This window comes from Durio zibethinus, chromosome 7, assembly GCF_047325235.1.
Source record: "Durio zibethinus cultivar Kanyao isolate XHJ-2024 chromosome 7, ASM4732523v1, whole genome shotgun sequence".
NCBI classification, from domain to species: domain Eukaryota; kingdom Viridiplantae; phylum Streptophyta; class Magnoliopsida; order Malvales; family Malvaceae; genus Durio; species Durio zibethinus.
Window position 1 is genome coordinate 28,728,848 of NC_143168.1, and position 15,113 is coordinate 28,743,960.

Here is a 15,113-nt window from a genome sequence, read left to right on the forward strand (position 1 = left end):
TACTATGGTTGGTATGATGAAACTAGGTGTAATTTTGGACTATTTTGTTAAGTCTTTGCAAGTTTGTGGTGTTATGCCTAACATGTTGTACTTGAAATACCGAAAGAATAAGGTTACAATAAAAGACAACCACACACTTCTATATATAATGTGATATATACTAAGTCATTCCACATTTATGGATTTCATGTAAAATGAGCCTTAGAAACTGCAACATTCAATTTAAATCAAGCTCTAAGTAAAATTGGTTCCTAAAAGTCATCACAATTATGGTCAAACAAGAAGTCAATTTTCGAGTCGCTTTTCGTGTTTGGGGTTGTAATAAAGATCTACAACCCATAATCAATAAAACTTGATTAGAAATCTATCAGTGGCATTTTGTTGACTGTTGCATTGATTTTAGAGATTCTATATTTAGCTATCCATCCATCATACAATATTGAACTAGTAGGTCTAACTATATAATCTATTTAGAGGATGACTTAGTGGGAGTATTAGGTCTTGAACTTCAAAATTCATTTTTATTGAAGGATATGTTCTTGTAACAATCCTTTGTGTAATTTAGTCATTAATGGAAAATGATACAAACAGATGAACCAACAGTAGATTCCAACAATCTCATTTTCGAACTTGCAACTGAACTTATAGAAGAACATGAATATGGTGTTCATGTGTCTTCTGATTCAATTATGTTTTAGGAAGCTTTTGGTGATTCTAACTTTTGAGTTGGATATTTGCCATGCAATATGAAATCGTATATATGTTGTATAATAATGTGTGGAATCTAGATGAATGATCACATTATTATAGTGCAATTGATTATAAATGGACTTATAATTTTGAAAGGCATTCCATAAGCAGAGTAGAACGGTTTAAAGCCAATCTTGTGGCCCAAATCCAATTCCAACCACCATGTTTAATAGCAATATTATCCTTTGATAACTCGTAAGCATGTTTAAGAGAGAATTGGAGAAAATTTCCAACACAGTTTGTCTTGTTCATGTCCTAATAATTGAATTGGAATAGCTTTAATACAATTCAAAATGTTATCAGGAAGCCAAAAGGTAATATTGTCCCAATTCCTTATACCCCCTTGATTGATAGATAATACCACTAACACTAATTTCGTCACCAGTTAGAGATCCAGATATATGACTTCTAAGAGGGCCAAGACCAGTCCAATTGTTATGCCAGAAAGATCCAAACGTTTCTATGTGCATAAATAGACAAGGATTAAACTACATTATATTGATAATATATAAACATGGCACATGTTTGTTCAAAGTCAAGTGTCATTTTGGTTAAATTATATATAGAATAAATATACTTATAGAAAAGAAGTATTATTATAATGTCATAATCTTGAAATGAGATAATCTTTTTTCACTTAAATTTTTTATAAAAAAAAATCAACTATATAAATATGATTTATTTTTCATCCTATAAATCTCAGTAATTTAAACTTTTTATATTCAAGCTAACAACTAGTGTCCCTCTAAATTAAAATGTGTTAATATATATGCAAAATCTCACATGAGTTACTAAAATGTTTTTGTTTTTAATTTTCTTAACCGGTAACCATATCTTTATCTTCCAAGAAGGTTTTAAAAAAAATGAAACACTGAAATTTGAAGCATTATTCTCTCCAAATGTTTAAAGAAATTGTAAAAATTAATTTTTTTCTTGGATAAAAAGGCGAATAATAGAAAGCAATAGACCCAGCAGGAAGACATCTAGCGAATCATATTAAGTAAAAAAAAAAAAAAAAAAAAGAGTGATAAACTCTAAGATTAAAACATAACAGTAGTAGTTACTAATCGTGCAGCACTACTAAAAAGAGTTAGCTCAACCATCATTTGACAAATATATATATATATATATATATATATAAACTATATTTTTTATCTTTCTTTGTTTTTTTAATAAATAGAAAAATTAAACTAGTATTGTTGAAAAGAATGAAGTCAAGTCTTTCAATTGAGAGATATAAATATGCCAAAGTTCTAGGTGCCCACCACTGACCATATTAATCATTAAGACAAACCTATCGTAGTTCAAGGTTTAAATTTGTTTCAAGGTTTAGTGTATTTCGTTTAGAATGCTTATAAGCTTACCATGATTACTTTGCCTTTTTTTTTTTTTTTTTTTGAATAAAAGCTTACCATGATTACTTATAGCGAAAGCAATCAACTTTTCATTAAAAAAAAAAATCGAATTCGATTTATCCATGTCTAGTTTAATAGTAATATGAAAATTGTAACTTTATCTTCTCACTCAAGTAGTGCTTTTTTTATTTTTTTATTTTTCATAGGAATCACTTTAGCTTTACTTGCTTTATTTATTAGCCAGTGTGCAAGGAATAAATCAGGATGAGAGGTTGAGGTGATGGAGTGAAATGGGTGACAGACGGAGCTCTAGAGATTATGGGCCTATAGGCTGGGTGACAGACATGCACAACTCCGGACTGCCATCCAAACTTAACCCAATAAAATTGCCACAAACTCTCCTTTACCTCAGCCCATCTTGGCCTGCTTTTCCAAAGTCCAGGGCTTCCAGGCCAACCAACCCATTCTTCTTTATTTATTTATTTTTTTGACTGAAAAGTAGAGAACTGAATTTTTAATTCTAATATGAGAGTTTAAAACAATATCAAACATAAAAAAAAAAAAAAATAGGAAACTGAATCAGCTACACTATCATTACCATCTAGTGTACGTGTGTATGTCAGTGTCACGCATGAGTCATGACTGAACTCATGGAAAGTGAGGAAGACATTCCAATGTTTCTTTTTTTTGTAGAAATAAAATAGAAAGACATACTCCATTCCAACAAAGATCATCTCGATCTGGATCTTGTAGTGGTTTCTATTCTTTGTTAAAAAAAAAAAAAAAAAACTACTCCTAAGTTTAGTAGTAGAGAGGAGTGGCATAACAATCAATGAATCAAAACCTTACAGAACTACTAACATAAAATACTGAACCATCCTTAAACAATTTGTTCTCTTTGTTTGGCACTGGTAACTCCTAAAGTTAATGTATTATGCTGCAGCCTTATCCAAATTTTAGAATCCTGTCAAGCTCTCTATTAACTTCCATTTTTATATTTACATTGCTATATAAAATAATGAGCAAAACTAAACATCATACAACTTGTGATGATGTGAATGTGCTCGTGTTTAGCAGATAGTAATCAAGAGTTACCTCTCTTCTATGCATATATGTGAATTGTAAAATCTATAGACACTAACATTCCTTTTCTACATATTTGCTTCCCTCATGAGCGGTCTTTGGCTGTAAAAGAATGGTGGTTTGCAGTTTGCCAATGATGAGAGTTGGCCTGAAAACGGCAACAAAAAGTGAGGGCAAAATGGGGTTACTAACAGCCCGTGTTCAGCTAGCCTTGGTTGTTGGTATCTTAAATCTTGATGATGAAATGTATCGGGTGAAGTTCAACAGTTTCCTTGAGGATGGAATTCTTTGACGACTATAAAGGATCTAGCCAACCTCCCTCAAGCCCCAAACTCCGATGTTACTGCATTAGTCATTACCCTTTGATTTTATTTTTATTTTTTTCTTATTTGAGATCAATTCATTCGTTATACGTGAAGCTGAAACTATAACAATATTTTAGGCCCTTTACTTGGTAGCTAATTAAGCTCCAAATCTAATGAATCAATAGAAAAAAAAATATAAGAAGATATATTTAAGATGTAGCAACAGATAAACATCATATACAGATCATCGCACGTATATTTCCTGCTTTTTGAAGTTCCCATCTAAATACAGCTGGTCGCTGGAAATTGCAGAATCATAAACAAATCTTAGCATGGGTATTTACTATTTTTAGATTTTTTTTTCATCTAAATACTGAAGGCATGCTTGACTCCATCTCCTCGAGGCTTAAGTCTTAACTTCCCAAGTTCCAAATTACAGAATCAACAACCTGTAGAATCCAAGGATCTCAGATGCAATCCAAGATCCAAGACCGCGGCCACGCAATAATCCGAAAAAAAGAGCAAAATCCTAACTTTAAATTGGAAGCCATGCTCAAAGAAAGAAAATATTATGCATCAGTTTCCTCATAGATTGAGATGTTACAGAAGAAGCGCCACGCAAAAGAAAAGCTTCACTGTCATACACATATGGCATGATTGGATGGATCACATGTATAGATTAAAAGAAAAAGAATAAAAAAAAAGAAACACACATGATAGTATTCCAGATTATGTACAAACCACTATCATAGATGGATCATGGGAGGGAGATCAAGTTGTATGCAGCAACAGAGACTTGAGGAGAAGGAGGAATACTAGGAAACGGATGGCATGGGTGGAGTAGGTAAGACAAACATCTCTTACTTTGTTTCTTTTTCTTCATTAAGAAATTAAAACAAATCTTTTCAGAATTTATCTTGCCTACTCACCCACTCCATGAGCTTCCCGGAATCCTAACTCCTTCTCCGTTGTCTCTCCATTTTCTCATGTCAAGCAAGCGGCCACCATGCTCCTAACGTTGATTACAACACTATATATATAGTGACAAAGTGTAACCCTGGCAAAAAAAAAAGTGAAAACCCTAAGGATCTTTATTTGCATTGGTCCAAACATGATAAGGTGATAACGGATAATAGTGGCAAGTTAAGAATTGCCCATTCATATTTCTTGGTTTAGTTACCAGGTCCAGGTTGAAATGATTGGGCTCCATTGACAGTATTAGCCCAAAATGCAATTATTCGTTTTGGTCCTATTAGTAAAGATGCAACGAGAATTTTCCTTGATTTTCTGCGGAGAGCAAGACGAGAATTCTATATCGAACCGAAAAAAGTTCATTTTATATATGGATTACTTGAGACCAAGATACCCTTACATACTTTTCTTCCTCTTGGTCGGTCATGTTTAATAACGATTAATAGAATATAATAATAATAATTTTATATTTATATTTAGCTTGTATATAAAAAAAAAAAGATAGATTACCAGAGAAATTAATCATTCTTTTTATATAAGATAATTTAATTTTTTTAAATAAAAAAATTATTAAATTCATGAAACTGAACTTATATATTTTATTATACCTTTAAATATTGTATCAATAATTTAAATGCTATAAATTTTAAAAAATAATAATTTTAACCACTAAATAAATTATTTTATCTTAATTCTTATACACATCAAACACAAGATAAATTGATATTATGTAATATAATTTTATTCATAATATCATTTTATTTTATTCTATCATAATTTTATATACTAAACACATTATTAATACTCAAGAATAATATTTAGTATCTTTTACAAGATCATTATAATAAATTATCGAAATAATTTTATTATTAAAATGATCTTATCACTTCTTATTTAAAATCATTTTATTTGGTTAATAATAGTTAATTCTTAAAAATTAAATCACTGTATTTGATATTATTAAAATTCAAATATTATTTTATTTAAAAATATAAAAATAACCATACATATTATAATAATTACATAAGTTAATGATTTTAATATTATTTAAAGATAATAATTTGAAAAATATTAGTAATATTTTATTTATTTTATAATAAAGTATAATTAAATTATTAAATTAATAAATGTATTTATTGATAGGTAAATTAATTTTTATAATAAATTATACAAAAATTTTGAATTAAAAATAAAAATATTTTATTAAATTAATAATAAAAGAAAAATAAAAAGATTGTATTATATATAAAATATAAAAATATACATAGAAATTATTTTTAAACTTACGACAATGAATATTAGTTTGAAAATATAAAAATTTATAATATAAAATATTAAAATTTTAAGAGAAAGTAAATTTTTAATTCACATATTAAATGAATAATAGTGATTATTGTTAATTTTACATATCATTTCACTTCAATGATAAATTTTTTTTACTTTTTTAGATAAAAATTTTATCACTCTCCAAAGCTATTATATGGTAACTTTTAATTATCTAAAATCACTGACAAGTAAGATATCAAATAAAGTGATTTAGTCGCAATGTATAAATCACGATGATTTTTGAAATGATCATCTAAAACCAAACATTACCTTAGATATTCTTTGGCTATCGATGAAGTATATACATACATAAATATATACATATATATATACATACATATATATATATATATACTTGGCAAGTAGAAAAAAAATTACTTCACATATATAATATTAAGTTGCATATATATATATATGTATATATATATATGCCAAATAGTAGAGCATATTATCTGTAATTATTGTAATATAATTAATTAATTATAATTAAGAATTATGTGAGTTTTATAAAAAATTTATATAAAACCTATACTTATAAGTGATGAATTTATATATAATTAATTATTATGATTGGATAATTGTAAATTTGTAGTTAAAATAATTGTAGGTCAAATTAATGTTCCGCATTAACCTAAAGCGAGATCAAGTAATATCAAAGGCAAACATGTCTCAGGTCCCATTTGGATTCAATTGTGGCTCCGGTGGGGATGCTTTTTGTTAGAAAAGTTGTGCCAAATGCACCATGCAGGCATTTGGCAGACTGCTCCAGGGGATTTGAAGGTTTAAGCACACCAAACCTATTTTTTTCACTGCTGACTCTCGCCTTCAGTGAAAAAATCGTTTCTCCATCGCGGCCTCCTTTCCTATAATGTCCTTATTTTATTTTATTTTATTTTTTTACTTTTTAAACAATTGTGTAGGATAGGAAACGTCCCTTACACTTGTAGCTTTTAACTTTGCTTTTTCATTATTTTTATTTTTTGGTTATTTTCTACAAAAACAATATACATAAAAACTAATTGTTTAAAAATATTTAATAGTAATATATTATTTGTTATAAAAATAATTTTAAAAATTTCAATTTATTAATAAAAATATTATTTGATAAAAAATAATTTTAATTAATTATTAATTTTAAAAATATTAAATATATATTATAAATTTCATTATATATAAATTTTAATTTAATATCTTTAACAATCATTTTAATTTAATAATTATATATTATAAATTATATATAAATTTTAATTTAATAGTCATTTAATAATCATCCAAATAGACCCTTTCATGGTTAGAGTAATGATTGATTAATTTGTCCTTTCCATTAAGGACTTGCTCTTGACCTCTGCTGTAATATCATGCCGTTAACAAGGTGTATCTAGCCAGGTAGCTAGCATTAGCATGTATCTATCTGCAAGCTGTCAAGGATCAAGGCTTTTTGATCGATTGAATAACACAGAAAGCACTGCTATTATGAGTTGAGACAGAAATCCAGAAACATGGTCTTGATGCACAAGTTTCAGGAAATAAAATTGTAGAAAAATTACTCCACGTTGCATTTGTTACCAACAGCAATAGAAAGCCAAATTACTGTACCGTTAGACAACCTTATCACAGCCTTTACCATTTGGCATGTCTCTTGCTCTAGTTTTTAATCTCGTTATGGGCAAAGAAGCGGCGGCCCAGAAGTGAGAATCACGGCATACATTAACACCTCATTCACCCATAAGATCAAGTTTAAATAAACGTCTATGCATTTCCGGAGAAATCCATTCTTATATCGCAATATTCCATTACTTTTTTATTAATTACCATCACTTCATTATCTGCATATCAAACTGACGCATTAATTGTTTACTTTAGCTCGTGCTTTCTCATATTCTTTCTTTACCCGTGAAATCACCGTCTCTTGCCTTTGAACATTATTCTTGTTTTTGTTATTGTTATCTCTGAGCAACAAAACATCATGGGCAAACCTAATACAATTCGATGAGGTGGTCCCTTCCTTCGCAGGCTTCAAAAACGTTATCATTTCATCACCAATTACAATAAATTAACTTATGTAAATAAGATCAGACTAGGAGTTGAGTTGCTTTCAGTGGTTTGACGTTTGAGCCTTAAACTTGTGCATATAAATATATATGGTTGATTGGTGGCTTGAAAACTTTACTGTTGCTTTTAATTGGTGTATGCAATGTCAACTTTTTTCTGTTGAAGTTAGAAATTCGTTCTTTGTCAAACATGTCAAGTTTGATTTTATTGGCTAAAAACATGCAAGGTAATTGGCCGCTGAAAGAAACAAAACACAAAGCAGCAAATATGGTGTGCTGAGGAGCGGAATTTTAAGAGCCCAGACGCCCATATAAAGTCTTAGACTGCAGAGGTATTAGTGTAGATATATAGAAAAATAGGAAGAGAATGAGTAAGCTGAAAATAAAGAAGTTCGCCATGTTTCAAGTTTTTTTTTTTTTGTTTTTGTAAATCTCTTATTTTCATAATGAAATTCTTTTTTTCTTTCTCGTTGTGACGTGTGGACGTAGGCTTAAATCTTTGTGTGCATTATTTCTTTTGTGATCATTTTATTTTTTCACTTTCCAAATAGTTTATTCTAATTGTGGAATTGAAACCATTTTTCATACCACACATTGAATATATCTATATACATACACAGACTATAGCACTGATGATTTTCTAAGCAAAAAAATAAGAGTACTACTATAATTAATAAACAGGAAAACACAGACTGTAAATGGTAAACTTTAGCTTAGAAAAAACTGTAAATACTAAGCAGTGGAATTAGTGTGACTGTGAATATATATTACCAGCATTTAGTAGTTAGTGTCAGGGAAGGGTTAGGGTTGCATATATCAAGGAGAAAAGATAAAAATAGGCTGGTTGGTATTTGTGTCACGGACTTAAGGAAGAATTTTGAATCTCATATCGAACATAACAAGAGGGTCACTAGGATATAAAAGGGTTCACACCACTTCTGTCTTGTGAAACGTCATTTGTAAGACAAAACCGTGAGACCAGGGAGGTCAGAGCAGACAATACCTCATAAGGGTGTGAACCATGACAGATAGGTTGATCGGAACGCCAGAAGGGTGAATGTCCGGGTCCTGGAGCCGCGCGGGTTCGGAGCTTAAGTCTCGGCCCGTGACAAGTGGTATTAGAGCCAGCCCTAAACCGTTCGATTTATGCCAAGCACGTCGAGGGAGGTAGACAGGGTGGCCAGCCTCCGTGACGAAGGCGTCACGAGGTTGGGTGGAGGAGAATGTCACAGATCTAAGGAAGAGTCCTGAATCTCACATCGAACATAATAGGAGGGTCACTGGGGTACAAAAGGGTTCACACCATCCCTTCCTTATGAGGCGCCTTTTGTAGGACAAAGCTGTGAGGTCAAGGGGGGCCAAAGCGAATAATACCTCACAAAGGTGTGAATCGTGGCAGAAAAACTGATCTGAGACACCAGATGAGTGCATGCCCGGGTCCTGGAGCCGTGCGGGTTCAGAGCCAGTGACAATGGCCTGCACAAGTTGTGAGCATTGAAAGAGAACATGTATAATTCATACATTACACATACGGTGCAATATACATATGTATATATGTGGCGGTAGGCTCCGCAGCCAATATGACATTAAAATATATGATCTTTATGGCTTATTCTTTTAATCATTTAAATTAAGTCCTTTCATATTCTCACAAATTTTTTTTTTTGAATTGTAAGCTCTTTACCCTTAAACCCAAGACCTCACCGTGAGCTTTTCTTATTTTCAGCTCACTTTACTTTACTATCCCTTTCTCTACACTGCTTAAAATTATTTCTCTCAATTTTCTATACGGCAAAGCTTAACAAAGCAAGGCATTTATAGGGTCATTGCTGGGTGCGTTGATCAATTCAGTGCATGTCCATCAGTTAACACTTACATTCTTATTATTTTACTGAAAACGTAGTGCCATTACAGCCAATGAAGAATATTAAGTATTGGTATTTATTGTCTATCCCAAAGAGGCACTCTAAGTGCAAGTGCAACATCACAGATCGAAGAGTTAAAGAGTAATTGATATGTCTTTGGAGCTACCTAATTAAGGATAGATTTAATTAGTTAGAATTTTTTGAGGACTGGCTTAATTTATTGGGCTATGGTATATGCAAATGATATCTGATGTAACACAACAATAAGTTACGAGCTTGTATATGTTAAGCATATATTAAAAAAAATGAATATACGATATATGTATATATATATTTCTGAATAATTTACTTATATAGTAATAGAATTTGAAAAAGTAGCTATTCTGTAATTTGTCAATAACTTTATGCTTTAAAACTAGGCCATAGTCATACTGATACTTTTATATGCTAGCAAGTAATAAGTATCAAGCAAAAGCAAAGATTGATTGTCTGATATAGAGGCATGTCAACCCCTTTCACCCTAGTGGGCTCATGCAGATGCAGCCTACAGGTAAAAGAATAAGTTATTGTTACCCTTACTTCAAGTCCATGGAAACAAGATAAAGAGTCACATGAAATGAATACGTACATGTGAATTCCACAATCCTTCTATGGGCTATACATAGTTTCTTCTGGGAATATATGGTCAATATGAGCCTTTGAGGAGGCCCTTAAGATTTTTTTCCCTAGAGCCAGATCCAGAGTGTCACGGGGTAAGCTATCTTTCAGTGAAGCAATAGACCGTGTGGCACTTGGATAGATGCTTCCACACAAGTCAGCCAAGAATAGTTTGATATTTGAATAGGCAACAAATAAGCCACAAGTTAATCTCAAGCATACACAATTATATATATACATATCAAGACAAAAATGAGAGTACATCAAGATGATACATGAGGTTCCTGAATAAAAAAATATATTTTATTAATATCAAGAATAGTACATCGAGTCTTCTCACCATTATTGGAGTCAGAGAGGCAGCCCTAGATGGGTGGTCTAGTATACACCTTAACTAGTGAAGCAACCCAATAATACGCCAACTGTCATCCCTTTTAAAGAGCAAATGAGATTTTATAGTTGTGCTACTAATAACTATTACAATGTTTGAAATGAGGACACTTTTTTCCTAGCACATGAGATTTACCTTCTCCTTTGGCCCTCTATCCTATTATGGCCCTATACATGGGTGGCTCATAATAACCTATGCCCGATCATGACCCTATACAAGGTTGGCTCATGACATCTTTCCCCACCTATTCTATCAACATCTTCGTCGACTTGTTGGCCTGAAATTCTTTAATCTTTCGCTTGAATGCTCGAAGGTCATGTTCTTTTTCCTAGCTAGTTTCTTCTGGTCCTAAGCCCTCCCACTTCACTAAGTATTTATGAATTATTCTTTAAAATACCTTGGATACCCTGTCAGTTAAAATCATTTCAACTTGACGTTTTGATGGTGGTTTCATGGAGATGACGGCCTTGGTTGACTTCTTACGACTTGCATTTATAGGATCTGCATGAAAAAGCTTTAAGTTGCTAACATAGAATACTTGGTGCATCTTCATCCATTTTGGCAAGTCGATTTTGTATGAGGCATTTCCCACTTTGAAAAAAATCTTTACTAGATCCTTATATTTATGTACCAATATGTGATCCCACTTTTTTAGAAATCTGATTTGTTCGGGCACTAGTCTGATAAAAATAAAATCATCAACTTTGAATTACTGTACTCTACAACTCTTATCTGTCCATTTTTTCATGCGCTTCGATGTTTTCTCCAAGTATGCTTATGCAATCTTTGTATTTTTCTCCATTCTTGGCTAAGGTTGAAGGCTCATGAATTCTTCTTTCTATACAACTTAAAGAAGGTATATGGTAGTCTTGGTAGTTATCTCGTGACTACTTCAAATGGACTCTTGTTTGTAGATGAACACTTATTGGAATTAAAATAGAGCTAAGCAACATCTAATAATAAAGGCTAATTCTTCTTATTAGTTTGAATAAAGTATTTTAAGTACTCCTTCAATAACCCATTGAATCGTTCAGTTTGACCATCGATTTACGGGTGATAGCTTGAAGAAATGTTTAGTTAAGACCCCAATATTTTGAAAAATTCTCTCTAGAATGACCTAGTGAATCTTGGATCCCTATCACTGACAATATTTTAAGGAATGCCCCAATATTTGATTACATGTTTAAACATTAGTCAAGCTATATCTTTTGTAATGTAATACTTTTGGGTGAGAATAAATGTGGCATACTTAAAAAAATGATCAATCACCATAAAAATAACTCAACGTCACCAACTTTAGGGAGGCTCGATATGAAGTCAAGAGAGATACTTTTTCAAGGTTTTATCGGTATAGGTAGTGGTTTAAGCAAGTCTTCGTATAGTCCATCATATCTTACTGTATATAAGGCCAATAATAGCCTTATTTCAATAGTGCCAAAGTATATTGCCAACTCAGGTGCCCCACTTAAAGGGTGTCATGACTTTTCTTATTAACATCTATCTTAGACCTTTTGCTTTTGGCACAAATAATCGAGGGCCCTTTATCAACAAAACCTTATTTTCTTACCAAAAGTACTTAGATTTTCCTTCTTCTACTAACTTCAGAATGGCTCTAGCTTGTGGATCTTTTCTTAAATTATCTTCAATTAGCTTACGAACGTCTGTTGTAACTTTACTAGTAGCCATTGGGGTAATTCTTTTGAGGGTAGCCAACTCTACTTATCTACTCAATGCATCTACCGCTTAATTAGTTCTTTCAACTATGTGCTCAAAATAAAATTTAAATTCGACTAAGAATTTTTACCATCTAGCTTGCTTAGCTGTGAGCTTCGGTTGGGTGAGAAAGTGACTAACTGTAGCATTATCTATCTTTACGATGAAGTGTGAACCCAACAAATAATGTCACCAAGTCTTCAGACAATAAACTACAGCCAAGAGTTTTTTTTCTTAAATCGTATATCTCCTTTCAGCTTCACTTAACTTTCTATTTTTCAATGCTCTTGGTTGTCATTCTTGTAAAAGTACTCCTCCAATAGCAAAGTTGGATACATCTGTTTGAATTTCAAAATGTTTTTTGATATCAGAGAGAGCCAAGATAGGGTCTTTTATAATAGCTTCCTTCAATCCCTTAAAAGCCTCTTGGTATTCACTTGTCCAACATCATTTATACTATTTTTCAATAGCTTTGTGAGGGTAATGGTTTTACGAGAGTACCCTTCTATAAATTTCCTATAATAATTTGTCAATCCCAAAAATGGATGAATTTTGTTGACATTTTTTAATGTTGCCCACTATTTGATAGCTCTAACTTTTTTCATGTCCATTTAAAGTTGTCTTTATTCAACAATGTGGCCTAAAAAGTGAATTCGTATTTGAGCAAATACACATTTTTTCCTTTTAACATATAATTGGTGGTCTTGTAGTCTTTGAAATACAAGACGTAGGTGTTCTTGGTACTCTTCCAATGTAAAACTATACACCACTATATCATCTAAATAAATGACCATAAACTTGTCAAGATAGTCATGAAACACGTGATTCATCAAGGTACAAAATGTAACAGGGGCATTAGTCAATCCAAAAGGCATAATAAGCAATTCAAATGCACTAGTTTGCATTACACAAGTAGTTTTTTGCTCATTTCCTTCAGCAACTCTGACCTAATGATAACCAAATCTTAAGTCCAATTTGGAGAAGTACTTGGCCTGGCTCAATTGATCAAGCAAATCTACAATAAGGAGGATGGAATATTATTTCTCACAGTGACTTTGTTTAGGGCCTTATAGTTTATACATAATCGTAAACTTCCATCATGCTTACTCTTAAATAGCATAGGTGCTCTAAAAAATACCTTTGATGGCCTAATAAACCCGACTTGTAAAAGCTCATCTAACTATTTTATTAATTCAACCAACTTTGGCAAAGCCATGCGGTAGGGGGCTCTAACAAGTGGTTTGACTTATAGGAGAAGCTTAATCTCATGATCCACCGATCTTCGAAGAGGTAAGACTTTAGGTAATTACTCCAGCATCATTTTCTTAAACCCTTTCAACATCTTTTTCACCCCATTCGATATCGGTTTCAACTTAATCCCTTTCTTATGAATCAACATAACCACATAAGAAGGCTCCTTTCTTTTTACCCCTTTCTTGAATTATAATGCTGAAATCATTTTCTTCCTACTCTTAAGAAGAATCATGGCTGGCGTAACACACGAGCACTCTCCTAAGAACAACAGACAACTAATAGCAAGGATTAGGATCACCTGAGCCAATATCATGAAGTCCAATCCAAGGTTAACATCAAAGTCATCCATAAAGGATACCATGAAGTCTATCTTTCCTTCATATAGGCCCAACTTGGTTATCACACTCTTAAAACATTCACTGATCGTAAAGGTTGGTGAATTAACCATTTTTATTTACCCGTAATCTTTAATAACCTTGAGACCATACCTTTTTTGTTTCATTTGGTGTAATGAAGGTATCAATTACACCTTTATCAACCATGACCTTTTTGGTCTTCTCATTAAGTACTAGATCCACATACATCAAGCCTCTATCAAGTTTTTTCTTTATCATGTTTAGTTGGGTACAAAAGGCATTAAGAAATCGTATTGAGCCCATCCTGATTGGCTTCTCTTTAACTTTTTTTACTACCTTGGACGCTTTCATGAATCTTTGAGACGAGGCTCTCAGAGTATTAAGAGCACCTCTATAAGGGCATTTGGCCATCTAATGCGGTCCCTTGCATAGGAAGCAAGCGGTTGCTTCAACTTAAAATTTACTACATTGTTTGTCTAGGGTTGGGTATTATCTCGATCAAAGGGTCTCTTATTTGATCCTCCACTAAAAGGTCAGTCCACTTTGGTTATCTTTTTTTCATTCCTAAAGTTGGAGTTACTACCACCTGATGAAAGATTTTTTTGTTTCGGTAAGCCATCATTATAATCATGAAGACGTTCGGTAGTAGCCATGGCCATGGCCATGGCCACCTCTTACACCTTCTATCTTTGTAATTTTGTCTTAGCCCAAAGTTTGAGGCCCTTGAGGAAATAGAACATCTTATCCTTTCGGACATGTCTTTAATATCCAACATCAGGGTTGAATAGCTCTTTACAAACTCTGTTGGTCACTGAGTCCACCACTTGTGGCCATTTTATCAATTCTCTAACACTTCTCAACCATGCTCTGATACTACATGTCACGGGCTAAGCTTTCTCTCAGTGAAGTAATAGACCGTGTGGCACTTGGATGGACGCTTCCACACAAGTCAGCTAAGAATAGTTCGATATATGAACAGGTAACAAATAAGTCATAAGTTAATCTCAAGCATACACAACTACATATATACATATC

At 32.3% G+C, this 15,113-nt stretch overlaps 1 long non-coding RNA gene across 1 annotated transcript; it reads right to left on the reverse strand.

Moving 5' to 3' along the window:
* Positions 1 to 3,677: 3,677 nt before the first annotated feature.
* LOC111277136 (uncharacterized) lies at positions 3,678 to 4,863 on the reverse strand. The gene is made up of 2 exons (XR_002688670.2): positions 4,235 to 4,863; positions 3,678 to 4,128 (listed from the first exon to the last, which is right to left on the reverse strand). It is a non-coding gene; the product is annotated as an uncharacterized LOC111277136 (long non-coding RNA).
* Between the last annotated feature and the right edge of the window lie 10,250 nt (positions 4,864 to 15,113).